Raw genomic sequence first — 27,513 nt, 5'->3', positions numbered from 1 at the left:
TTGAAAGAGAAGAGTTTTAGAGGAGTTGGAAAGCAAGACACCAAAACCTCCTCGAGAGAAGGTAGACAGGGAGTCTATCCTTTTATCTTCCTGCAGAAGAATCCAACTTGAAAAAAATACTCCAGAAAAAAGAGCGAACATCAGGGACACAAATGATTAATAGGCCCGAAATGACATCATAGGAAAATGATTGGGATCATTTCATCTTAAACAGGGAAGATATGGCAATGCACATTGAAGGGACCGCCATCGGGGTTTGGAGTAGATCTAGAACGAAACAGGCCCACCTTCTCATGTCTTCCTGCATGTTAGATACAATTATGTTTGATTTCCTGTCATTGAATCATTTGGTGTCTGACCTTCCATCCCCTCAGTCTTCTTTTACTGACACCTCAACCTGGTGTCCTGTACCGCGTGCAGAACAGCCTGCTGCCAGTAGGAAACCTTCAAGGCTGCTATGGACATACTGACACCTGCTTGCCGTACTGAGCAAAACAGGTAGATCCTCTCCGTATATTATATAGTGACACCTGCTTGCGGTACTGGGCAAAACAGGTAGGTCTAAACATTAGGCCTTTCCAAGAGAGAGAGAGCACGTGAAAAAGCTGCTGCTTTCCGCTTTTCTGATGCAGGGCCTGTTGATCACACCTACTTCCCAGTGAGACTGACTGCAGGTGTAAAAGTTTTATGTTTAGATGCAAATGCAAGTCGTTTTTGTGAAGTTGAGATAGCACAATAAAATAATACTGTATGAGCAGAAAATCTTTACGTTGTGTCCTTACATGTGTGTTCATTGAAAAAGGGCTTCACTGCAGTCTGGGCTTGCAGTTGATTTTAAGTTAGTCAGTTTTGGGCTTGTTGGGAACTATCACCTCTACCGTACACTCAGATGGGCACCAGCACTGCCTGCTTTGAGAGTGCATTCAAGATTGGTTAATGCAAAGTCTTGTGTACTACCGCACTCACCCAGTGATCACTTGTGTAGGTACCTCAGAGGGCATTAAACCTTGGCTTGCTAATGGAGAGCTAAAGACTACAACATGACTAACCCTGTTTGGCCCAGGAACCCAAAGACCTCGGCCCTGCTCACTAATTACTACACCACCTGTCAGTCAGTAGGCTCCTGGATGTTTATTGCATATTCTATGCTGATAACTGTAGAAAAAAACAACTTGATGTGGTATTTCTGTGTCCATTCTTGGGCACCCAACCTGCTGAAACCCGTCAACATGAAGGTAAGGCAGGTGGTGCGCTGGGTTCCGTGCTGAAACAAAAAACAGTTTGACAGTGGTACAGAAACAAATAAAAGAGCAATCAAGTTAACATGATAGGTGGTGTGCACTGCTAACCAGAACTATCTAATTTCAGTAATTCAACGAGTTTGAGCCAATACCATAATTTTATAACTTTCTTTTAACTAGTTTTTTCAGTGTGTGTGTTCATATGTATGTGTGTGTGTGTGTATATATATATATATACACACACACACTCTAAAAAACATTTAAAATTAAAGTTATAAAATTATGGTTCTGGCTCAATCTGGTCAGACAACTGAAATTTGAGTTAGATTTTTTGCCCATGAGGAGTCCCTAACCGACCCCTCCATGTGTCCTCTGGGGTCAGGATACCTGTATCCTGACCCCTTATGTTTTTACAGTGTTTTCTTCCCACCCCCAGGCAATGCAAGAAACAAAATGGTGACTGCAACTTTTCTGTCAGGTTGCGGCCAGCCAATCAGGGCCTTACTTTTCTTTCGACTCTGCAGAGGATTTGAGGAGGATCCAAGGAAGATCCACGTAACTATATATACAAATTTGATTTTCATTTAATAACTAGAAAACTTATGAACGGATTTATACCAAATCACAAAAAGGTCTCTTTCTGGACAGAGAGCTAGCTGTCTGCCAAATTTGGTGTAAATTCGTCCATTGGTTCGGTTGATATTCCTGTTCAACATCCCTATGGAAATTAACATGGAGAAAACATGTATTGGGACCCCACATTTTCTTAGTCCCAACTTGAATGATCACCGGAAACTTTCCAAACAGTAGCTGATGTGAGTGTCTCATTTTTTTGAACAGTTTGTGAAGATTCCTCAACCGGCACCAAAGATATTGGCAAGTAAAAAAGTGCTTTTCCTATAGAAACTAGGTCCTAAGCATAACTACCTAGTGCCAACCGCCACTAGTTTAAAAAAAAAGAAATATATATATATATGTATATATATATATATATATATATATATATATATATATTTCCTGCTTAGCATGTATATTGGCCTACTCTAGATTACCGGTGGTGTGCGTGAGGACTCTCGCACCCAAGCATCAATAGCTCCAACTCCTTTCTCCTGTTATATAGGATGAACAAGGAACCCCAGGGCAGTGATTGAATTCACTTTATTATGGCAATATGGAAATAAATGAGTCGATGCGTTCCGGCAAAATCGTCTTGTTCATAACACTGACCGCCACTACTCTCATTCTTTTTGTATACAATATTAGCATTGACATAAACAATGGACAAGCCGGTTTCTCAGTATTACAGCTCCATCTTTAAATGGACTGTATCATAATTAAAAATCACTACCATTGTTGGAATTGCCTCATACAAGTTCCAAACAAAGATGAATATTTAGAAAAAAAGAATTCTTCAGAGAGATATAACTAGAAATGAAAACAATGCATAAACACTGAACACTAGCAAGTTATATACAAAATTCAGTGATATCTGTCAGGACTATCATGGCACTGCTGCCCTTCTGCACTGTTTATTTTCCTGTTGTTGGCACATGTTCGTGCCTCTTTTGTCATATATTTAAAACCAAAATAAAAATATTTTGCCAAAAAAAAATTAATACAACTTAACTAAAGTATTCTTTCATTGGATTGCAATCCTCATGTCCATCTTTACACATTTCTTTAATATAAATAAAATACAGATTTTGTCTTTCATTAAGCCCAAGTAGACATATTCCATATAGAAATTAATCCAAAACGTATTCTGACTCAGCTCCTGCCATCCCGTTTGACGATTTCTCATCCAAATGAAGTCCTGCCTGCTTTCTTCTCTCAAGCTGTGTTCCTAAAATATAAACAAAGAATAAAAAGTACTCTAGAATATTTCAGTCAATCATATTACTACAGACAACTACACCTAAGGCAACATTTATAAATGCATATACAACTCTTCATCAGTGTTCACCCCATGGGGTTTCTAGTATCTATTTCCAATATATTTAACTGGAGTCAAACCTTTTGAGTTATTTTTCTCTGTCTCACCCTCTCACTGTCGTCAGTACACAGTCTGTCATACTGTACTTAAGTCTGCTATGGTCTCCCCAAAGGACGTCTTGGAAGTTGCATGCTATTTGATTATAAGTATCTTTGTTCTTGATTGTCAAGGGATGCCAGAGGACTCTTTTGTGCGCCCGCAGTATGGTGCTGCCCACATACGTTTTGGGACAAAGGCAGAGCAAGGCATAAACTGCTAATTCTATCTTACACTTTCAGTTGAAATTTGTAACTGTCTCTGTTGTATTTACACCATTGACAAATGCTCTGCATTTTGTAAACCCATTCTGCTGTTTTAGCCACTGTTCTTCCCTTTTTACTATCTCACTTTTTGCTAACCTATCTCTTATAGATGGCGCCTTCCTGAAAGTAATCTGTGGTTTCTTACCTACCTCTTTGCCAACAATCTGGTAATTTCTAATGAAATATCAGTGTTTTTGTAAAGCACCCCCTAATTTGTCATGATCATCTCTTTTCTTGACTTTGTCCTTCTGAAAGAGAAAATCTTCCATTTGAGTTTTGGCTATTCAGTTTTTTTTCCTGTGGATAAGACCTCTTGCTTTCAATCTAGTTACCATTTCATTCTGTACTTTTTCAAAACTTGCTTCAGCATTGCAAATCATTTTTAAACTCATAAGTTCTTCATGTGGTATACTATTTTTCAATGGCAAAGGGTGAAAGCTTCTTGCATGCAGCGTGCTGTTTCCTGCTGTGCTTTTTCTGTACTTTGTAGTGGTGAGTTTAGAATTCCTCACTTCAACCCTCACCTTCAAAAAACAATGGTGCTTGGTATTTGATGCTTAAATGACAAGTTTAAATTATTGTTGTTAATCCTGTCTGCAAGATGTTTTACCATATCTATATCCCCTTTACATAATGCAAACAGATCATCAATCTGGCTGATCCACATCAAAATGTTAGTCGACCATTCCTCTCTACCTGGCCCATTGAGTACCCACTCCTCCATCCATCAAAGCTGAGGGCGAAGCAGGTAGCCATCAATCTTTCCCTTTGTTGTTGGAACAACTCACCATTGAAGAAGAAGATGTTAGTCAGTAACGTTTGATTGTGACTGAAGAACCTTTTCAGTCTCACTCTTAAAAAAAAAAATGTGTAACTGTCCTCATCCCATCCTCGTGGCAAATACTTGTATACAAGGAGAATGCATCCAAACACATCATTAACATATCATCTTCCCATTGGACATCAAATACTCTTTTCAAAAAGACAATGTGCCTTTATTGTAAGAGAGAAGGTTTACTACCAGTGGCTGCAGACACATTTTCAAATAGACTGTCAATGGCTACAATAATAGGTCTGCCTGTGGTTTATGACTAATCTTCTCTTTGGGAAAAGATAGAAAACTGGTACGCTTGGGTGATCTACCTTTGTAAAGTTCTATTCATCCAGACTCAACAACCCTGTTTTTCACCATTCTACTAAATCACAAAAGAAAGTTTCTTTAACACACAGATACTCTGTTCTTGTAGTTTTTTTGTAACACTTTTTATCATTTAGTTGTGCATATGCTTCTTCCATATACATATCTCTAGGCCACAACACTACATTGCTTCCCATGCCAGAACCTCAGAATACACAATTCTCCTTTTAACTCCACTTTTGAATTACTTGTTTGTATCTCCTTTTCTGTAATGTTATGTGTCTCTTCCTATGGTGCATCAACAATTACATCTTTCTTAATTCTGTCACCATTGCTTCACAAAACTGATCAATATTATCAGGAACAGAAGGTGGTATAAATGTAGATTTGTTCTAAAAGCTATATTTCTTTCCTCATCAACAAAAACATGCATTAACCTCAACATTTCTAAATCATCCATTTTCATTTTTTCATTGACAATTTCTTTCTCCAATTGCATTAGTTCCCTCGTAAGATCACCATCGGAAACCTTTAAATTACTGTATAGATGCTTAACACCTCACATCATTTGTTTTTCTACCATTGCAAAAATTAAATAATTTCAACTTCTGTACAAACGTAAATCAATTCTAGATTGTATGTAATTAAAATGTGAGTTTGAAAAAAAGGATAGACCAAGGGATAAGATTTCTGTCTCTTCCTGGGTTATTGTGTCTTCAGTTAAATTTATTACCATATTGACATTCATTATTGCTTCTTGTTGCTGAGTATCTTTATCCCTTTGTATGCCTCTATTTCTCCTCCTGTCTGCTTTCTTGCCTTTGCCTCCTACTTCTTTTTGTTTTTGTTGACCTCGTCTTGGTCTGTGATTGGAGAGTCTGTCCATCCGTAAAAAGCAAAATTCTTCCTGAATTGATGAACAACCACCTGCCATTAAATTTTCTCCTCTACTTCTGAGACTTTTCTGATCTGAAATCATTTAATGAGATGTCTTGTCTTAATTTGTTGATGTCCCCTAATCTCTGTCTGTGCATATTTTCAAATCTTCTTGCAAAAGTTTAAATCTCACCTCTTGCTTAGTCAATTCTAGCTCTCTGAAATGTTTGTGCCTTTTTGGATTTTATTGCCTTTTCATGCTTGACCATTCTTGCTTTCATTTCTTCACTAAAATGGTTCTCATTTTCCTTTCCCCCTCTTTATTTAGTTGCTCATTTATAAACTTTATTTGTTCCATGATAGATCCTCTTTCTATTTCAGCATATTTAAATAAAAGTTTGATCATGTTCATAGAACTTTCTGTATTAAGTTCTGCCCATTCCTTTATCAAATTAGAATGCAAGTTCTCATAACTCGGTGTTATTATTGTACTTAGTCCTCTGGGGATTCTTCTCAACTCAATGCATATTTTAGGGACACTAGTTCCCACCATTTTGAAATGTTGCACTTGGTAAGTTTCTCCAATTTATAACATAGCGTTTACATATTATTGATTTCCCCATTATTTGTGCAACCACTTCCTTCTCTGTTCACAAAATTACTCTCCATACACAATTCATCTGCTGCCTTTAGTCGAGCTGCAGTCTCTTCTTCCTCCATTGTCTTTTTCTGTAGTATCACTGCACTGCCCCTACTGTGAGAGCAAGTATATCTGTGTTTATTCGCAGTCCCAGTTCCTGCTTTCTACGGTCTATAAATGCTCCCCACCCAGTGCCAAATCCCAGCACTACTAGTGTCATCTGACTCTCTCAGGCCCTTCTCTCCTGGGGGGACTTGGTTGCTGTAGTGGAGGTCTGCACCAACATTCACATTTCCTGGAATTAGCTCGTATAAATGCTGAAACTCACGCGGATCTGTGAATCCGGCGAACATTTGAAAAAATAGCTTGGTCTCCCATGCTTGTTCACAGTTTAGCTCCCGGGTGGGCCAGGTCCCAGGGGCATGAGGCATTAAAAAAAAGGCACACAGGGCCTCCCTTCTAAGGCTGTTCTGAACCGCATGGACCACCACCTCCCTGGGGCCTAAAATTAAAAGAGAAGTGGGAGAATGGCTGCATGACCCCTTGCCCCTGCCATATCTGGCCCCAGGGGACCACCACTGCCCCAGGGCAGGCCCTGTGATATCAAAAGAGCAACCCCCCTCTTCTGGAGCCATTATTGTCCATAGGACCACCACCCCCAGGGTCACCCTTGCAAGATAACAGTTTGCTTTCTCATAGCCGGAACTTTGACAGCTCCTGCCCAGCGAAAGCAAACAGTAACTCGTCTCCCAGGTAGCAGGAAAACTGCTCCTGCTTGGTGGGAGCAGAGTTTTTATCTGTTTCCCTGCCCACTGTCATGCGAACAGGGAAATAGATGAAAGGATTGCTATTGCATGCAGGGAGCTGCATTTCTTGTGGGAGCAATGCTGGCTCTCACAGGAGGCGGGGAGCCAGCTGGAATCGCAGGGGTATTCAGACTCCCCTGTGGTTCCCATCAATGCACACTGGGTGCGGCGAGGGTGTGAGTTATAGTTACCTTTGGGCAAGAGTTATAGTTACTTGGGATAACCATAACTATAACTGCTAAATTTCTAGAGTTTGGTGCTAGTAAAATGTGAACCTAACTATAACATCCATGTAACCTTTGTGTTTTTTTTTAAGTGAGTATATTTAGGCATAGTAGATACATTACTTGGGCGGTTGTACTTGTATTTAGGACCAAGTTTTCATAGGAAATTGTTTTCTTTGTTCACTAACAACATTGCCACTGTTTGACAGATCTTCGTGAAACTTTCCACAAAAACAGTTAAACCAACTCAGCTGCTTCCTGGAAATTTTCGAGGCGGCCTGTCAAGCTGGGGCAGAGAAAAAGTTGGGTCCCAAAGCGCATTTCCCATTCAATTTTCCATAGGACAATTGATCAGTAATACAGCAAAAACTGCTGAACGGAATTACACCACATTTGGCAGAAAGCTAGATCTTTAACCTGAAAATTAGCTTTTTTGTGTTTTGGTGTAAAGCCGTTCAGTAGTTTTTGAGAAATTAAGGTTTAAAATGTATGTATATATGGAGAGACAGTAGTAAAGCAGCTCTGGGTGATCAAAACATAAGATCTGATTGTCTGCCTCTTATCAACAAAGATAGCAGCCATTTTAGGACTCGGGGTCTCAGTCACCGAGCCCTGAAATAAAAATAAAGCACAGAAGGATAGGGTGAGAATTCCTCCTGCACCTCCCCACCACCCCACAGCGGGCTCCCACTTCAATTAAAGCCTCCTTGGGGGAGGCTAGTGCCCAGGGGCCGGATCATCGTTTTTTTTGGGAGGGGTGACTGTGGCCTCCTCTCCCTGAGTAATTTTACGGCCCCAGGGACCCCATCCGCCGGGGTGATATAATTTTGGGAAGGAGGCATGCTGCCTCGCATTCCACCTCCCTCCCTGAGCCATTGAAAGGACCCTGGTAACGCCACCCCCGTGGCTGATGTAATTTTTTGGGGGAACATGTCTGTGGGGCCTCCCTCTCTGGGCCATAGAATGGCCCCTGGAGCCCCATTCTAGGGGCCTCATGTGGTACTTGTATAAGGGGGTGTGGGCCTCCCCATCCCGAGCCATCTTATGATCCCGGGAACCCTGTTACCCCAGCGCTCATTGTAGAACAGTGCCCTGATGGAGAACAGTACCATGAGGAAACTGTCCTCCGAGACAAACTGGGTGGGAGCAAAACACTAGAACATGGTGGGAGCAAAAAACTAGAACATGGTGGAAGCACAAAGAATAGCTGATCCCAGGCAGGCGGGTGCAAAGTAATGAAGCCGGCTTCCCCCAGCACCCAGGTTGGTTCTGGATGTAGACGCAGTGGGGTTTCAGGGAACATGATCCTCTCACCATAGTGGGCAATGTGGGTGCCCAAGGTAGGACAGGATCACCTATGGGGGGAAAACAAGCATTTGCAAAGCCAGTACGTTGCGTGTGAGCAACCTTTATTGGTTTTGTCAGTGTTTTTTTTAGATGTTGTACTGCAATGCGAGCAATACGTGCAATATGGCATAAAGAAAAAATAAATAAAAGCACTATGACACGGCTAGCACTGACCCCATCATAGCGATCAAGCCATGTTGCACAGCCCGCGCTGCAGTGCAGCATGTAAAAAACAGTGCGAAGTTGGAACACGAAAGAAGAGGTTGGGAAACACAATAGATATCAGGAGAGTGGGGTGTGAGAAACAGAGGTTGGATTAAAAACATTAGGAAGACAGAAGGGAGAGGGGCGTTCATAAATAAAGGAAAGTGGGAGGGGGCCAAATGGAAAGTGCTTTGACATCGACTTAGCATGGTCTGCACTATATAAACTTTCATAAATAATTTTTAAAAGGGCCATTGCACATCGTACAGCTACCGAAATACCACAAAGCAGTCAGGCTTGTGGGGGACAGAAAACTTGATAGCAAAGTACAAAGCTAAGAGAGCAGAACACAGGCCTGGAGGATCTGCTTGGGCATTTGTTTAAAGTGATCGATATCAGCTTTCCATTCTAACAGATGCATCTGAGGGCGGCTAATGTGTTGGATTTCACTGGAGATTCAGATAACTTCAATTCTAAAACAAATGGGAAGGAACACAGGAGAGCTGGCCACAAAATATGGCAAATCAATTTAATTGCCAATCCACAGAAGACCACATTTCTGACATTTGATGGGAGTGTACATTCATGAATTTTATGAAACGTACATGTTACCTTCGATGTACTTCACTGCTCTAGGAGAATAACTATGTAAAGTACACTTGAGAAATTGTAGTAAGGCCCACATTTAATAAATTAAAACTGAACATTTTACCAGAATTCAGAATGTTTTGTTTTGAAGCACTTGACTGTGTTAATTTCACAATACACCCCAAGAAAAATTTAAAGGTGATTTGTGTTTAAAAATAATAAATTAAAATGCCTGACTATTTACCTTAGTGGATGAAAACAAAATGGTTATTTTAACAGGGAAAATGGGAAGAGTTCTTCAATAACAACAGCAAGTGGGTTTTGTAAATAAGGGAAATAGGAGGCTGAAAATAATAATTTTAATAAGTACCTGCAGGAGCCTGTAGTAGAGGGTCACTGTCCACTGGAAACAGTACTTGGTCCAGGCTCCACAGGAGGATGAAGACTACAAGCCCAGGAGGAAGATGGACGTGAGCAGGGGGAGCTTACAATTAGGAAGCAAGGAAAGGAGAGTTACATGCGAGTCAGCCAATGGTAATAGAAGGTAAGTAATGGGTGGGCTCTAAGCCTCTTTTAATATATATTTGGCAGGGATTCTGCAGGGACCATGGGCCTCCCTTGGCCTCCAACGTTTCTGAGTTGTTGGGTGCCCTGGGTGACACCAGTGCACTCAAATATAAATATTTTTTTAAACAAGAGAAGGACAGGAAACATGTAATGAGAGGTGTAGGGCTCAAGTCACATTCAGTGCTGTTCCAGGAAGCACCCCATAATATCATGTGAATCCTATATATTTTAATATTTTTATCCTCCTCGCGCCCCTGGAAGTGGCGGGGGCATAACCAAAAATGTGCTTTCATGTTTGGGGACGGGGTTACAGGTATTGCACTGGTAAATTTCAGTAATTTTTATAATTTAAAATGTTATATTTTACCTAACATTTTTACCTAACTCTAAGATCACTTTAATCTTTGTTCATTGCCACTGTGTAGTTATGTAGTTAGGATTAAGCCACACCTTCCTTTGAAAAGGTGTTTTTGATTTACCTATAACTTTGTCCTTTATAATCATGTCAGCACCAAATTTGGGACCTGCTTAACTGTTTTCAACTAAAGTCGGGCATGCCAATTTTCACGCAGTTCCATGCTGGGGAAGAAAAATTAGGAGGAGGTCATTTTAGCTCCCACAGTATATACAAATATTGCTCCTGCCTAAACCTTACACAACTGAATTGATTTACACCACCCCCAGCAAGAATATAGAATTTTATGCAGTAAGCCTGCTTTTGTTGGTTTGGTGTAATTCCTTTTAGTATTTTTGAGATATGTTTGTAAAAGGAGCCAAATGGGCTTGAAAGTGCTATCTTTTCAGCTTATCTTGTCAGCTGAAAAGCCATTGGTAGATTTTCTTATAACTTCAGTACTGTTTGACGAATATGCTTGAAATTTGTCACACACTTTGTATGCTGACATTACACTTCGTATTTCCTAGTTAGTGCAGATCCATCAAGAAGGTGCCAGTTAATAAGTGGGACAAACAAGTATTCATTTGCTAGTAAGTTTGACGCTGTGTGATGAATCTGCAACAAATTGGCTTAAGCTTTAAATGATTAGTTTTCTATTGGTATGGCATGTTTTGTATCAAACCATAATTGAGGGGGAGGCAAAGTTAAATGGAGAGGGCTAAGTAACATTTTCATTTGCTTATGACCTTGATGGTTCTGAAACAATTGCCATAAAAGTGGGAGGATGTCGCCAGGTTATATCCAGTGCAGGTATATCAGGTTTTTTACTGATCCAATTGGGGGGCGTAAGATGGATATCATCTCTCTATTTTCTGTTCACTTTGGCACAGTTTCATGGATCTGCATGGCAGAGACTTAGCTTGTTTAGCTCACTCTTGGTTTGCTCAATTTCATGGCGCTGTTTGATGACTCAGCATGATATTTGTCAGCTATGGTGAACAATACACAATGCACACTTTAAGAAACCTGCCTTGTGTGTGTGGTCACCCCATATTTTTAATTTTTTGCTGGACTCTATATTTATGTTGGCAGTAGACCACTGTGCAACCCTGCTAACCAGTGGTAAAGTGCCTCTCCTTCACCTTTAAACATGGTTGAATTGGCAAATTCCTAATTGGTATATTTACATTACATAAGCGTCCCTAGAATATGGTACAAAATGTACCCATCATCAATACATTAAATGTCACTAGTGGACTACAGTATCTATTGTGTCATCCACTACAGTGACAGTGTAAAACATGGCTTCAGTACTACCATTGTAGATTAACTGTGGCAGTGTGAACACTGCAGTATGAACTGTCAAAATAAACTCTTTTTACAGGTCAAAACCTCTGTTTTAAATAGTAGCAAGTCCCCCCTATGTATGCTTTTTAGTACACAAGGCAAGATGCATGGTATATAAATGGACATTTAGAAATGTTATTCAACATGGCCCTACAGTGACCAGCCCCCAGAAGCTGTAAGATACTTTGGCAGGTTTTGTGGCAAACCAGAGCACAGATTAAAATCCTAATACTGTATCTCAGGAGTGGCACTAGTGGAAAAATAAGGAAACAACATTTTAATAGCTGTTAAAAAATCCAATTTGATGGTGAAGTTGGATTTTTAATAAATATTAAGGAAAAAGTAACTTTTTGATGGTTAACCTTTTCCTGGCCTGATGTTCCTGGAGGCTAATATGCATTTGCTCTCCAACTTCTCGTAGCCAGAGGTAATCATTTGAATATGTGTGGAAAAAGGTGTTAAATGCCTCATTGAAGCAAACAATAGGCTGACCTGAATGGGTGGTGATGACTCCTACGAACCTCAGAAAATATGCAGAGTGGGGGCTGTCAACATCCTTTTTGACATTACATTGTCAGATCCTAATCTCCCACTGAGGAACGACAAATATTCTGAAACACATGTTTAGAGATACCCAGCACTGGCTGCACTAACAATGGTGAATACTAAAGACTTTAAATTAAAGTGAATGTTAAATATGCACTGCATCTGGGTGAATTAAGTGCTAGTACGCGAGGCAATGTGCTCCCTCCCCCTTGTATAAATGGGGGAGGGACCACTTCACTTCACTTCACTTCAGAATACTCCTGGACCTGAGGAAGAAAAGAAGAAGGCTGAGCCTGCTGTCCGTGACCTCAGAGAAGCTCTCAAGTACTGGACCTGCTCCCTTTTGTGCAAAGGACAAAGGGGTGGACTGCAGGGGTGAAAAGGCCGACCTCCTGTTCAAGGTACAAAGATACAACAAACAATGAGAGGCCTTTCCTGCAACTGGCCAGCTGACCAGTGACAACGCTAACTATTGACAACTAGATTCGGACTGGACCTTGCTGTTTGCCACAGGCTGACACCCTCTAATTCTTTAGGTGTCTACCCTGGCTTTAGAAGTATACTCCTGTATTGTATTATATTGCAAAACTTAAATAGCATATACTACTCCTCCATGCCTACCTGGGTCACATGCTAGACTGTGCTGGGTGTGTGGTTGGAAAGACGTTTTTGTTTTGATCCTGTGTGGGAAGGGTTTCCATGTTGCGCATGAGGACCACTGATGTGCAGTTATCATGCTATGGGATACAGCTCTTTGAAGTGTGATGGATGAGGAAGTATGAGAGAAAGGCACACAGTTTATGGTTTTCAGTAAGCTGGTCCCTTTATGGCATTTTTTATTTTCATAGGCCACTGGCTGGTTACTTCACTGGGTTGTCATTTCTGAGATATTTTGTTTAAAGTTTTAGGTCCTGAGCAGGGGTAGGTTTTAGAAATACATGGATTAGAGATCTGCTGGGATGGACTTAGTTACTATCATCCAGTTTCTGATTGCTATTGTGAGATGTCAAAAGAAGGTTATAGCATCAAACTACTTGGGACCCGCAGTATATAATGCCGTCCGTGGCCAGCGGCACGTGGCAGATCTCTTCAGTTATTCCATTTCTGTTTTGGTTATGATGGGTGGTTTATTGATGTGTACTGGTACAGTACCGGGAGACATGACCCACAGCAGTTTTGTCGTATGTCTGTTTGATTGTGTCAAGCAATATAAGGAAATTATTATAACATCTGTATAACCTACAGTTGACTGCCCAACCACAGAATGTTATGGTATTAGTGTTCTTTTTATATAATATTTTATTTTAACTGCATTTATATAGTACTTCATACCCCTGAAGAGCTATTGTAGAGCTTTACATCGTGCAGCACGCTGCTCCAGAACTCAGAATTAGTAGGATTTTTGGGCTGTTTGTTGTGATAAATTGGGATTTAAAGAACTAAGTTAGAAGGTAAAATCATTGACCGGGACGAACCTGGTTGGTGTATCTGACCCACCCTCCATCACGGCTACCCTCAAACTGTGTCTAGGCCCCAGTCATCACATCCATTGACTATCATTGGCTTGTCATCTGGTTTCCTTTTTTGATTTTTGTCAATTTGTTTTACATTTTACTCTGTCTTTCAAATTCAGTTTGGGATTTTCTTGTTCTGCATTTCAACTTTTTTACTTTTTTAATACTGTATATATACATTACACACTGCCCTAAGTTAAGTCTGTTTCTGTGCCATAGCTACCAGAGGGTTGAGCTTAGGTTAGTTTAGTCACTTTGAGGGTTTACCCTGTCAAGACTTGTGATTATTCCTGAGGTGGGTGGTCACCTCTCCTCCAAATAAATATGTTTTCTTACACACCAAAAGTCATGACCCTTCCATGCTCAGTATACCCCTTAGCTGACTGCATGTCAAAGCAAGCATTGGCATAGTGAATATATCTGGTGTTGGCTGCCAGCCTTTTGGCTTTGTTGATGCTTGTTGTCATTTGTCCAGTTTTCTGCAAAACTTTGTGTTTTGGAAGTCGCTGTGTCTTCATTAATCTGGGCTTTTTGTGAGAGGGCAGAATACCATCACTCAAAGTGAAAGTTAACCACTGATTGAAGTGGTTTGACCCAATTGCTCCATGCTGTAGTGGGTGGAAGAAAAACACGAATTACAATAACGGAGCAATTTATGAAAAGGGCTGGCTGAAGGCCCTAATAAGGAAGTATATTATACATGTAATTATTTACATTTAATTTTTGTTAGTAATATCAAAAAATCTTGGCTGACGCCAGCCTTTAAAAAGTCTTCTTACAAAGGGCAAAACATGTTGGGAGTATGACTAATGGCATGCATTACCATAAGCAGCCACTTTGATGGACTTTTTTGTGTTTGTGTTCATTTAATGAGAAGTAATGTTTATAGATATAAATGTTCAGTTCTTTAATGTAGGGAGATGTTGATTTACAAATAGTAAATCTGTACTTGCACAGAGGGGACAGGGTGTGGCATAACGGCTTGTGCTGCTGACTTAGGAGCTGAGGAACCAGGTTTGAGTCTCGGCGTCAGCTCAACATTCTGTGAATCTGGGGAAATCACTTAATCTCCCTGTGCCTACAATTCAGCTGTCTTGAGACCCTCACAGGTGATTTTCTACGCTTTATAAATCCTGGACATATATATGCTTATATTGATCGTATTTTGGTAGTACTTACGGCGACCACCATCACACCAACCACAACCACCCCAGACCATCTCCACTGCCTTGTGCTCAACACATGATCTCTCTGCAAGCATGCCGCTGAGATTTTGGACAATATCACCTCCTTCACCCAGAAGTCATCTTCCTCACTAAGACCTGACTCAACCCCCCATCCACGCCTGACATCACCTCAGCCATGCCCAACAAGTACAAGATTGCATACCGAGACCGCATCAACAAACACAGAGGTGAAATCGCCATCATCCCCAAGGAAAACATCTACTGCACCACCGAACAGACGTCACCCCGATTTTGGAACACCTCAACTTCCCTCACCGAACCGACAGCAAAACCACCATCAGAGGCACTCTCACCTACAGACCTCCAGGCCCTTGCCCCAGTTTCTGCAACGCCATTCCTGATTTAATCCTTCTGCTCTCCATCGACTCCGAAATCGACATCTACCTCAATGACCTCAATTTTCTCCTCGATGACCCCAATGATACCAACACTGCCAACCTCCTGAAAAGCATGAGCAGCACTGGCCTCACCCAGCTTGTCACCAATCCAACTCATATTGCAGGACATACACTCGACCCCATTTTCATGGAAATTGACAGAATCAAGTACAGTCATGTCCTCGAGCTCACCTGGACTGACCACGCCAGTGTCAACTTCACCATCTCTGGATCCCCGACATCACACCCAAGCCGCCCATTACTTCACACTGCAGCTCGAACAAGTGGACCAACGCCTTCAACACCTCCCGCACTCGCACTACTACCAACCTAGAAACGCGGTCATGAACTTCTTCTAGTGGATCACAGACTATGCAGAGAAAGTCACCCCCAGCAAACCCACCAAGCTCAAAAGGTCCTCCAAAGCAAGTCAGCTGGTACACTACGGAACTAAGAATCATGCAAACGACTCAAAAGGAAGTGTTGCACCTGAATAGAGCCCACGGACCAAACAACATTCAAAACAGCCTTCAACCAATATCACCAACTCCTGAAAAAGATAAAAACAAGCTCCCTGGCTGACTGCCTCAAAGCAAGCTCCGACCACATGTTGAACTCATCCATTACCACGGCCACCATCCCCAAAGAATAGAAACTTGCAGAAGTCAGGCCTCTACTCAGGAAACCATCCCCTGACTCTAACAAAGTGAAGAAATATCGCCCCATCTCTCTGCTTCCCTTTCCTGCAGAGGTCTTCAAGAAGGCCATCAACCGCCAACTCACAGAACACCTAGAGGACAACAATCTTCTGGACACTTCCCAATCTGGATTCTGCACCAACCACAGCACCAAAACCTCCCTGATTCCAGCCATTTTTGACATCAGACCCTTGACCAAGGAAAAACATCCGCCCTGATCTTCCTCAACATCTCAGCAGCATTCAACACAGCATCGCACCACACCCTGATCAAAAGGCTTCACAACATTGCAAACAAAGGAGACGCCTTCAAGTGGATTGTCTCCTTCCTCACTGGAAGAACCCAGAAAATCAAGCCTTCCTCCACTCACCTCTGAAGCCAAGAACACCATTTGGGGCGTCCCTCATGGTTTTCTCCTCAGTCCTACCCTGTTAAACACCTACATGACTCCCTTGGCCAGTGTCGTCAGATGGCATGGACTGGACATCATATCCTACGCTGACGATACCCAGCTCTTCCTCTCACTGTCAGAAGATCCCTCTGCCACACTGACCAACATCCGCAGGTGCATGACATGCATCACCGACTGGATGAGAGACTGCTGCCTACAGCTCAGTACAGACAGGACTGAAGTGCTGATCTTTGGGAGCACCTCCCCATGAAACGGCGCCTGGTGGACCCCCAAACTAGGACCCACTCCGAACAACCACCCCCCTAACCGTGGCATCATCCTGGACAGTAAGCTCACCATGAAGAGACAGATCAGCACAGTCTCATTTGCCTTCTTCCTCAACCTTTGCATGCTCCGCAAGATTTTCAAGTGGCTCCCCATTAACTCCAGATGTTCCATCACACAAGCCCTGATCACCAGCTGACTGGACTACAGCAATGCTCTCTATGTAGGAATCACTCTGCATCTCCTCATAGACTGCAAACTATACAGAACTCAGCGTCATACTGATCCTAGACCTCCCTAAATGGACCTGCATCTCCCCCCACCTCAAAAAGCTCCACTAGCTCCCCATATGGAAGAGATGCAAGTTCAAGATGTTGATCCACACCTTCAAAGCCCTCCACAATCAGGGGCCAATGTACATCATCTACCGACTAAACTTCCACCTTCCCTCCAGACACCTGCTCTCCCCCTTCATCTGCCTTGCCCATACGCCCCGCATCCGCTGCAGCAACAGTGGAAGACGCTCCTTCTCCCACTTTGCTGCGAAGTCCTGGAATAACCACCCACTTCATAGACAGACCTCATCATTTCTGCTTGAATTCAGAAAAGGACCAAAGACCCGGCTATTCAACTGAGCCCTCTGCAGCTACACTCTCAGCACCTGGATACCCTAATGGGAGATTAGCGGCACTGTACAAATCAAGATTAGTTAGTTAGATTAGTTAGTAGTCGATATTCGAGCCACAACATTATGGTAACACAAAATGTTGTCACTCCCTATTATGACATTTAGCTTCAAATGTTCATGCGGTACATGTAGGAGGCACATTAAGTCATTTTGTTTCTGAGGACACTACCACAGGAACAAGGACTAGGAGACTTGTTGAAATATGCCCACACCAGTACTTAGTTCGTAAAAGAAAGAGTGCCAGTGCCTGGAGATCTTCTCAGAAGCCCACAGCCGGTGCTATTAAATGTGGGAGTGCTTTATACCACGGCTGGTAGTCTTAAATCTACTTCATGTCTCTTTAATTAACTACCAGATGCTCCTTGCCCACCTACCTCACTCTTGTGGGTCCCTGCTTTCTACTTTTGTTCTGAGTTTGCCATCTTTCTCATCTTCCGTCTTCCCAATCTGTCTGTTTTTACCCTGATTCAGAAAAATAAGTGATGGTCCCCAAAAATAATGCCGGTGGCCCCCACTGGCAACCACAAGCTCAAATTAAGCAGTGATCAGCACTTCAATTTGGGTCAGGGAGATTCGTACAATGGTAATTTGTACAACACATACATTTTCTGAAACAAGCTCCAGTATTGCAGTAAATGTGATCGAACGACTTTGGCAATGGGGCAGGTTGACAAGTATATTGTGTCCGGGATAACTGACTCAGGCACATGTGCTAACGCAAGTAATATATATAAATAAAGATAGGAAGTGCTAAGATATGACAATTCCAAGTCAGTGAGACATAAAATAGTGATAGACAGGCAGTGCACTTATAATTCAACAGGACAGTCTATGTTCGGCGGTTACTGGGCAGGTGAGAACGTCTGAGTTGGATAGGGAGAATGGAACACTAGAACAGTAAAACAAAGATAACCTGAGAAGGACAAGGAGACATGGGTAGGTGCATTGGGACAGGGAGACACTCGCCCACATTGAAGTAGTTGTGAAGACTAGCTCTGGGTGACGTGGAATCTATCACTGCGGCAGGAATACTGCGCTATACACAGCCTGGCAAAGAGTCTTTGGCTTCCACACTGGACAGAGCAACATTAAAAGGCCTATACTTGTCCCAAAGATTGTTGAATGTTGTCCCAAAGAAAAACGACATTCCTACACAAAGTGCTCTGTGATTATGCAGGTAGGGCCAAGTGATTGCTTGCATGGTGAAGTTTGAAATACTCCTCTGGAGTGCAGGTGTTTTTCCTGAACCCAGGTTTGTATCAAGGTCAATCGAAACCTGTGTGTCTCATACTCACAGCTGTGTGCCTTATAATCAAAAGGATCCACCTTAATGTTCGTTCATGTTGTATTATATTTGTCGTACGCCTGCTAGTGCCAGCAGTACTTAACTAAGGGTTCTGGTTGTGGGGTTTAATGTAGCCAGGAGGCAGCTTGTTGGAGGTACTCTAAGCCCTTCTTCAGTATGCATTGTGGATTGTGCTCAGACCTACAGATGTGGTGATTGATTGGCAGTGCCTCCTCTTACAACTGCCGGAGAAATGCCAAAGCTCTGCTTGCGAACATATCAACACGGTGTAGCTATCAGGAAGGCTTCAGCACCTGGTATGATTGACTCACCAGGACCCTCTCTCTAGCATAATTGGTAACACTTGCCTGGGGCATTGCCTCCCTTCCAGCTTTCTCCTTGAAAGGGCATGTTCTTCTCAGCCCGCCCACAGGATCGTATCACTTTTGGGAGATTTCGATAGATCTGCGTGAAACCTTGACTGAGCGCATTGTTTTCATTTGGTGAATCACAAAAACCCACGCTTGCATATTACAGTCCTTCTAGAAGTTCAGCCGAAAAAAATCTACACCTACAAGCACACGCTGTCGCAGTTGTAGTGGTGTAAAAATAATGAATGTTGCCCCCTTTTCCCTGGAATAGCCTGTGCCGGTGTCCCTCCCTTCATCGAATCCACGCCAAACATTTCTTTCATGTCTATATTAAATGGCTCTTTGCGGCTCTGGTGTTTACTTAACACAAGACGATGCTTTTATTGCTTCCTGTACACGGAGCAGAAACAGCCACTAAAATATTCATATCTGTATTATTGTAAGATCGGAGGGATGTGTAACTTTGATAGCAGCTGCTGCCCTCACTGTGATTTCCGCTTGGACACTTGAACTCTGAACCGACTACATGTTTTTTCACAGTAAGTACTTCATGATGACGATTGTTTGGACTGTGGCATGGAGTCATCGCGCACAGTTATTCAGTAGACAAGAAAGCTGTCTTGCACTGTGAATTCAAAAGAAACCTTCTAATGAACTCTCCCGAGGAGACGCTTTGTGGTTTCTTGCTGATGAGCAAAGCTTCTTTAGAAACATTTACCAGCAGCCTGAGGGTTGATACACTGTGATGCAGTCAGAGGTCCGCATAGGGTTTCTTACGCACATGTGGCATTTCCGCCTTTTGAGCAAGTACCAAATCTTTTAGAGAACTAGTAAAGAATGCTGAAACCGAGTGTTTGAGAAATTCTGCCAATTTCCTTAAATATCCAGCTGTATCTCCAAATGGATGCACCGTATAACTATTTGTCAGGAAGGGAGTCCTGTAAGTGTCACTGTGGACTTCTTCAAAATGTGTGTTCGCCTCCAGTGGAGCTCCGCTTCCTGGCGTATTAACTTACCCCCAGATCTCACCAGAGGACGTTTTACATTTTATAATTCTTCACATCTGTCCCAAACAATGTAATTTTAATTAGGCGAAGCTTTCCAGGGATGCCTTTGGTGTCAAATATCCCCAAGTTCCAGGCTGGATTGAAGCTCAAGAAAATATCCTTCAATGATGTCAGACTGTGCCCAAGAGATGCTGCAGGACCTAGTATCGTAGCAGGACCCCTTGATATAAAATATGCTACTTGCAGCCGTGACATGAGCGTTTTTTAAAATTAAGGCCACACAAGTGTATTTCTTCAACAGTCGTCTAACTCATACTGCCATAAAAGATGTCTAAAATGAAGCAATGCCGAAAAGTGTGCCAGTTTCATGTGATGGTGCAAGGTTTTCAGCACTGCAGGCAAAATTGTTTTGCTTCATCTACTCGTACACAGGAAAAACGACCATTACCAGAGAAAGCCTTAAAGGCTCCTGCCTACTGCAACTTAATGGAAGAGCTATTCAGTCTCAACTCCAGGGCCTAAAGAACCACCAGTGCTGTGAATACTAAAGACGCTGTAGAAGATTAGAGGCTGAGACTTCTGACCCGGGGATACATTTTGTACATTTTAGAACACAGCAGTCCCTATTCTTGCAAGGTTCTTTCTCTTCTAAGTCAGGATGCTGCTCGCTCGTAGATTCGGGTCGGAGGTGATTTTGTGGCGCTGTGTGTCCTCTGGCTGCAGCTCATGCCTCTCACTCTGTGCTGTTTCCTTACCTATCCTTGAGAAATACAACCTTGAACAATGGCTTTGTTTTTCTGTTCTTCCGTCATTCATGCACGGCTTGAAGAGTTTAGACATTGGCAATTGCTCTTCTGTCATTGATGCTATGTTGCAGCATGGGCTACCACATTCTGGCTTCTTTGAAGACTTCTAGTAAGGAATGCTGACAGACCGAAGCAAATGTGGTTGCTGGATATCACATATAATAATTGTTAACATTATTAGTGAAACCTCAAGAGAACAGGAACAAAGCCAACAAACATTGGCAAAACCCATAGGTCTTGCCTTTGTGACCTTTTGACGTTGCCAATGATTTTTGCGATGCTGTAATGGCTAGTATTTTTTTTAAAGAAACACTATAATTTGGTCACCGCTAATGCACGTTTGTTTAAGTGGTAGGACATGGCCAATGCTAATATGCTTTTTTTTTTTTTTTTTTAAGAAAAAAAAGCATTGGCGTGAGTTGAGGACGAGGCAACAGAGAGGGTGGGGCACAACATGTGAGAAGTGTTGGGGGAGAGGACAACGGAGGGTGGGCACCACACGGACAGCCGAGGGTGGGCAAGGATGGGAAAGTACACGGACAACCAAAGATGGGCAGGGAGAAAGCACATGGACGGGCAGAAGTCACATGGACGTGGTCGGTGGTGGTGGAGGGGGGACAGAAGCAACACAGAGAGCATGTGGAGTATAAAACAACAACCAAGGGCACCTGGGGGAAGACGGTGAAAGTAAAACAGAGTGTGGAGGAGGGAAACAAATGGGGAAAGAGAGGAATGTGATAAAGCCAGCTGGAAAACATGCACTCTTGTGAAGTGCTAATCTAAAAGGAATAAATAACATTTGTTACAGAAGCTGTGAAAGGGCATTAGAAGGTAAAGCGTTCATGCTCCATAGGAATTTTGGTTCAAAACATATACATTTTTGTGTGACCTGATTCCGAGTTTATAATCCCTTACTTGTTTCAATTGTGTATTTTATTTCATTCCTCATTTGTGATTTATTTTAACCATTTATTCAGTAAAATTACAGTGCTGTTCTTTGCACAAGCCCTGTATAGTGCTCTCTTGCTCACGGGTGAAGCCTTAACTCCATAAACAAAAAGTAAATAAAATAAATATGTAAAGGGCAAGATATTGAGCCGGGTAGTATTTCTGAAGATCCATCTAGTTCTCTTCATGTTTCTCTACTCTGCTTCTTATCCAATTTGGATGAGATTCCAAAATGTCTATAAAATGTTTCTATGTACTTTTGTCTCTTGTTTTACCAGCCCCATTCATTCTTCTGTAACGGTCACCATTATCCTCATCCCCAGTTCCTGTTGTTAATTCCTGAGAAAAGTATTTTTTGTTGTTGCTTGGTAAGTTTGCCCCTTGTCCTCCTTTTATGTTCAGTGACAGGATTCCATCTCATTGACAGTGTCCTTCCTCTCACTGTTCCTGCCTCTGCTATTTGTTCCAACTGTGCTTTAGTCTTCAGGGCTTACATCAAATGCTGCAGACAGTTCTTCACTACTACCTCGCACCTGCTTGTACCACCTGCCTTGGAAACCTACCTTCAGAGAGTGTACTAGAATTCACCCAACACCTCATTGTTTGTGTACCCACTATATGCTGAAAAATAAAGAACTACGGGGCCACAGCAGACTGTGGACTTCTTCCCCAGCAGGGAAACCGTCCCAGCTGTGGAGTGTGCTTCCTGCTGTTAAAGGTACCTTCTCTTTCTTTTTCAAACAGAAGCTCCTCCATACTTAAGAAGTTGAAAGTACGTCCCGGTGAATGAGTTGTTAGCCCAAGGTTTAGTGTCCTGTGCTACCTGCATCTCTTTTGAATCCTAACAGCATTGTTACTGTACGGTGTAGAGGTGCCCATATTTTGGTGCTGCATAACAAGGTCACGGGGAGCACAGGAGTTAATCAGATCTGTGCTAAATTTTTCAAGTAGGTGGGTTCTGACCTTCTTGAGTCTATCTTGGGAGTTAAGTCTAGTAACTCCTGTTGGGATCCTGATCTCTCTACGGCTGTGGTTGTTTCTGGGATTTATTAAAACAAATACAGTTCAGCTGTCTACATAATGTATAATCTGCTTTTAAAGAGCAGCGGTTCACAGCAGGCACAAGAGCCAAGACTGAGGCAGTTTCATGCCTTTCTTTTCCAGGTGCAAGAATCATATGATTGAAAAAAAAAATGAAGAAAATCAAAAAATTGTCATAATTATCGCTCTCTAGTAGCTCTGCTTAGTCTCTTAAGAGCAGCACCTGAGTCATCCATTATATTTTTCATATGTTGCATCATTAATTTTGGAGGTTGCCAGTGGTAAGTGCCAGCACTTATTTTGCTGACAGGAACATCTTTTTCATCTTCATAATTTGTCCCCGAGCAAAACAGAAAGGGGCGGGGGTGGGGAGAGAAAAATTGGGAACCACTGTCAAGCGGGAAAGTCTGGAGAGTGAAATAGACAGAAAGTGTAGGGATTTGGAAGAAAGGAACATGACATTGAATCAAGACTAAGGGCCAGATGTAGCAAACCGTTTTACCTATTCAGTGTGTATGGGAAAATGTGTTCGTACATATGGCCCTAAGAAACTTAAATATTCTGCAGTCCTGGAACGCTGCAGTGCTTCAGTGGGTGCCTAAGAAAAACCTTTGGGCCCCGTTCAGATTTTTATTATAAATTAATCTCTTTGTCAAGAAAACCTCATCAGATTGGTCTCTCCAGATCAAATATACCTATCTCAGTAGAGATGAAATGCTTGAAGTAACTTCACAAAGATTTTGATTGACATGTCCTGTAAATTCGTCTGTACACCAACTACAGCTTAGGAAGCCTTGGTTTTTGCCTAAATTGTCATTTTCCCCTGCTTTCCACCCAAAAGGTAACTCCTGTTGCTATAGTATTCATTATTTAAGCGAGGTATCCCGAGAGCTGTAACTTAACAATTTTTCATGGAATCTACATTAATAACTATGGCAATTAACAGGCCTCCTATGGCAGTTAATAACCCTTACAGTCTTGCCCAACGTCTACTTTAGTTTAATGCAAATAATTTAAGGCCTGAAATGCTCAGTGAAAAAGTGTTGGTTTTTCTTTAAGACATGGGTACTCTGAAATATTATTTCACGGGCCAAAAAGTTTGGTCTGTGGTGTGACTGAGGGCCGCATTGATGCCAGCGGGGTGGCGGTCGTGAGATGGGGGTGGAGGGGGGTTGGAAACTGGTCAGAAGGTGGGTGTAAGGGAAGGGAAACATTTACATCTAGTGCCTGAATTGCTCAATTTGAAACCAGAAAACTAGGGTTAATCCAGGAATCCCCCATTTTACCAGAGTGTGTGATAGACAACTGTTTCATTTCACTTTCCCTTTTTCTTCATTATTACACATAAGAGGACCTTGAAATACATGACTGGAATGCTCAGTGAAAAAGTGTTGGTTTTGCTTTAAGACATGGGTACTCTGAAACATTTTTCCAGAGGCCAAAAAGTTTGGTCTGTGGTGTGACTGAGGACCACATTGATGCCAGCGGGGTGGCGGTCGGGAGGCTGAAGTGGAGGGGGCATGGGAACTGGTCGTAAGGTGAGGGGAAGGGAAACAGCTAGTGCCTGAATTGGCCAATGTGAAACCAGAAAACCTAGGATTAATCCAGGTGCCCCCACTGAACCAAATTGTGCGATAGTAGACAACAGTTTCATTTCACTTTCCCTTCTTTTTCTTCATAATTACACATAAGAAGACCTTGAAATACATGACTTCAGGTTGTGCACTGTACAAAACCTTCTCCTGTGTTGGATTTAATAGACTATAATGTTGTTTATATATAATAGGAACCCAGGTCACCTAAATAGTGCATATAACCTTTGGCTTGCCTCTGTAGTCCACTGTTGGCATTGTTCTCAGAGTGAGGGGAAGTATTAATGTTTCTAAATTCATGTTTGAAAATTATCAATTTGAAATTAATACATCTCAATGCACCAATATAATCTGATGTACTAAGGTGAAAAGGTACTGCATGCTAATTAAATACACTTTTAGAATTTTGGAGACACTATCATATTTTCACACTTTTGCTGCAAGATGGGTTTAAAAACAAAGGTGTTCATAAAGTTAAGCAGAGCAAGACTACCTAGTTGCTTCCTCTCCTTAACACCAATTGACATTCAAATAATTGCTTACCTGTGTATTTAACATTTTTATTGTTAGTGCTGAATCGAGTGAATAGCAGTCCACTGCTGCTGTTGACTAGAGGGCCTCATGTAAAGGCCATGAGGGCCGCATGCGGCCATTGGGCCGTACTTTGAGGATCAGTGCTCTAAGACATATAAATTAAGTTGTTGGTATGGCCAGGATCATTGTTTTTATATGGAATGGAATAGACAAATGCTTAGCATTTCCCATCAAATCAAGACCTTTAGTTTATGTTAAGCATAGAAATGAGTTGGCCGGCTGCAACAACAAGGTGATGGATGGGACACTTGAATTAATATCAGCCACTGGAAATCGCTCAGGCCACATTCCAGTCCATCATTTTTTGCCAACCAAGCTACTCCAGATAGAGGCCTGCCTTTTCCAAATTAGTCCTAACCCTGCTCATCATGGAGTGTTCCATCCTGAACTGCCAACCTAGGTACCCTCAAGAAGGGAAACCAAGCAACCCAAGGTGAGTTTCAGCTATTCAGGCTTCCTCAGTAGGGTGCAGCTTGAATCCCATGGCACAGTGAGCATGGGACCCATGTCTGGGCATACACCTGGCACTTATATTTCAAAATACATTCATTGACTGTCAAGGTTTTGTCAGTATTTCACACCTCACAGGAAGTTTTACTTTCAATATTCCAACAAATACCTCATTCATCTCCTGGTTAGGAGGATTTTCATAGTATTTATTTTGCTAGGGCTAATGAATTCTATTTTGAAAGAACCAACCCTTTTACAAAACCAGACTACTATTTGCCACTTGCAACTTATCACCTAGTATAAAAACTAACTGATAGAGACTTCTAATTGCAGATTCCTTTCCTTAGAGTTTCCCTCAGGCAGCAGACTGGATCCGGGGATTTTTCTTCGAGCCAGTACCCTTCTGTGCCATCAGGTGTCATCGATCGACTCTGTGTGCGTCGTTGACGTTGTGGTCACCGTGATGACACCGCGGTCGTATAAAGGCGCCACCCGGCACGCTAACGTTAGTTCTTTTTTTCCACACCCACCTATGTGCAGATCCAGAGAGAGGCACCCTTAGTCATTTTTTGATTAACTGCAACCATTTTGTCAATATTTTTGACTTTTTGGTGTGTCAAGGATGTCACGAAAGATCGGTTTTAAGCCATGCGACTCCTGTCACTGAATGATGTCAGTGACTAATCCACACCTCGTATGCTTGTGGTGCCTGGAGTGCGACCACGACCCGAAGTTGTGCTCCTAGTGCGGGCCATGAATCCAAAGGCTTTCTGGGAATAGTCCCAGAAGCTAATGGCGGCCCAGCAATCGACTCCACATTGCTTCCGGTCTCGTTTGAGAAGAAGGTCACGAGGCCGCTTGCGGAGTCACAACCACTCTTCGTCGTCTCACTCTAAATCCTCGGGACACTCGGGTCACAAGAAAAAGAAGTAGAAGAAGGCCAAACGTTCTTCAACTTTGCCCCATCCCTCGGCCGATGCGACACGGGAAGAGCGTTGACGCGCTAGGCCTCTGTCTGCGAAGCCTGTTTCTGGGTCGACTCTGCACCTCTCTGAGTTTCCGGCAGCTGGAGCCACCCCTTCCCAGCTGTGAGAGTTTTACGAGGCCATGCCCCTCACCGTTGGGCAGACCAACCCCCCTCCGGCGCCTTTGGGCCCTGTGGGGTCGGGTGGGGATCTCTTGTGTTCCATGCCGGCGGCTTCAGCGCCGGCCACTGAGGGCCCCTCCGGATCCATTGTCTGAGCCATGCCGACGCCGGTCATGGCAATGCGACCTTCCCCGGTAAAGACGTTGATGCTCCCGACATCGGTTGGGGCCCATAATCAAGGTCCACCCAATCCTTATCCCCGATGACCCGGAGTCGGAACGGTGTGGTTTGACGCCGCATCCATCTTCGATGGGGTCTGTTCACCCCAGGTTGGATCCTGACCCTCTTTACTATGGGTACGGATACGAAGAAGGGTTGGAGGGGGTGTGGGACCCTCTAGAATACCAGCTAGACAATCCTGATTTGGACTGGACACAGGCATTGGGCAAGACTAGTGGTATGGATACTTCTCCAGACGCTGGCATGCTTTCTCTCCCTACTGTGGCTACTAGCTTCCCTCTGTGGCTGTCAGGACTAACCTCCTGACTGAGGTGCTTAAGCCTGGGTGTACCACTTCGGAACCCCTGTTATCTTTCAATGAAGCCCTCCCGGATATCCTGTTGGATACTTGGTCCAGGTCCAACACAGGGGCTCCTGTGAATAGGACAATCGCACTCTGCCATCGGCCTGTGCTGAACAACCCTAAATTCCTGTCCCAACACCCTACGTCTGAGAGCCTTGTCATCCAGGCTTCTCCCTCTTCTGGCACATTCCCATCCACCCATCCAGATCGGGATTCAAAAACACTGGATCAGCTTGGGAAGAAGATGATTTCTTCCTCCAGTCTGGCATTGCGGTCCGTGAACACACCAACATACACCCTATCCTACACCCCTGGGCCCCAAATCTCTTCCTA

At 42.8% G+C, this 27,513-nt stretch overlaps 1 protein-coding gene across 2 annotated transcripts in view; it reads left to right on the top strand.

Annotated features, from left to right (window-relative positions):
• Positions 1 to 27,513, top strand: part of BCAS3 (BCAS3 microtubule associated cell migration factor) — a 2,570,631-nt gene that overhangs the window by 865,811 nt on the left and 1,677,307 nt on the right. The window lies entirely within an intron of this gene.

Source organism: Pleurodeles waltl, chromosome 3_1, assembly GCF_031143425.1.
Source record: "Pleurodeles waltl isolate 20211129_DDA chromosome 3_1, aPleWal1.hap1.20221129, whole genome shotgun sequence".
In the NCBI taxonomy this organism is placed as follows: Eukaryota; Metazoa; Chordata; class Amphibia; order Caudata; family Salamandridae; genus Pleurodeles; species Pleurodeles waltl.
The sequence above is the reverse complement of the archived record's forward strand: the minus strand, read 5'-3'. Positions and strand labels throughout refer to the sequence as shown.